The sequence below is a fragment of the Suricata suricatta genome, chromosome 8, assembly GCF_006229205.1.
Source record: "Suricata suricatta isolate VVHF042 chromosome 8, meerkat_22Aug2017_6uvM2_HiC, whole genome shotgun sequence".
NCBI lineage: Eukaryota > Metazoa > Chordata > Mammalia > Carnivora > Herpestidae > Suricata > Suricata suricatta.
Genome location: NC_043707.1, coordinates 103,960,421 through 103,961,777, shown reverse-complemented (window position 1 = coordinate 103,961,777; position 1,357 = coordinate 103,960,421). Strand labels below are relative to the sequence as shown.

The 1,357-nt window shown below is 42.9% G+C and overlaps 1 pseudogene; it reads right to left on the bottom strand.

Annotated features, from left to right (window-relative positions):
- Nucleotides 1-225: 225 nt before the first annotated feature.
- Nucleotides 226-1,085, bottom strand: LOC115299465 (annotated as a pseudogene).
- Nucleotides 1,086-1,357: the final 272 nt, after the last annotated feature.

Sequence of the window (1,357 nt, the reverse complement as noted above, 5' to 3'; positions counted from 1 at the left end):
TACTTGTTTTGACAAATGCTCCATGGTTGTATATGATTTTAACAGAGGAAATTGGGTGAAGAGTACATGGAAACTCTTGATATTATCTTTTTAACTTTTTCCTCCATTTTCCCAAGATTAAATGATTATTTAAAAAGTGTGCCACATTGTATAGAAATCAATATTCTCTCCCATAATTCTGTCCATCTTGGACTACAGAAATGTCACTGTTCCCTCCTCACATCTTCAAATTAACATTCTCAGGTCACAACTATAAGTCTTCCCAAAGGGAATCTTCTGTAAAAACAAGCTATTTCCTCAATTCATATTTCCCTCTTTTTATAGCACCCACCAGCCATCTATCGAATGAACGAACATATGTTGGTAAGGAGGGGACCCACTTGTAAGCTCACTGTTGTTAGTAGTCAGAAGATTAGAGAAAAGCACAAAGGGATAGGTTAATATACTGGCAAAAATTCCTGGGTCAGCTTGGAAATAACTCTTCATTTCATCCAAGGTAGAAACCCACTGTCCAGTGCATAGGTATGATTAAGGTAGGCCAGTGAGTTTCAGAGCCACTAAGAAATAATGTCACATAGGAGGTGAGAGATAAGGCCCACAAAAAGTTCTAGGAATGCCTTCTTCCTAGATGGTAACTGTGGAGTCACAAAGTCCACAGTACAATGAATTATACAATAGACCTGAGTGATACCTGGAAGGAGTATGTGATAAGGGTAGCAGCAGAATCAGCCATCATCTCTTGAGTTGTCTCCTTGATAACTTGGTCAAAGGATGATGTAACTTCTTTCTGTACATTTCCAGGTTCTAACTCAACCTTTTCACACTCCTGGTCATGCTGTAAAACTTTACCATGGAGCACAGTTCAAGGACTCCTGGACACAGTCTTGGAGTTAAGTCTATGAACAACCCAGGCTTCCCATCAATGTACTGAGATTAACAGATCAGGCCTGGAAGCTGACATTCTTGCCACCTAAAAATATTTCATCCTATTCCTGGAGGAAGAGCCAGCATCCCACCTGGATGACCACTTTCACATACATGAGTGGCTGGGACATGATGGTGAGTCCAGGAGCTGTGTCAGCCATGATGGCACCTGTGGGCAGTCAGTTTTTTTTTTTTTTATAAATCCAAAATTATTTTAAAAGTAAAGGGTTTATTTAAAACATATCAGAGGAGGGGCACCTGGGTGGCTCAGTCGGTTGAGCGTCCAGCTTCGGCTCAGGTCACGATCCCATGGTTTGTGGGTTCGAGCCCCGGGTCGGGCAGTGCTGACGGCTGGCTCAGAGCCTGGAGCCTGCTTCGGATTCTGTGTCTCCCTCTCTCTCTCTGACCCTCCCCTGCTCGTGCTGTCTCTCTC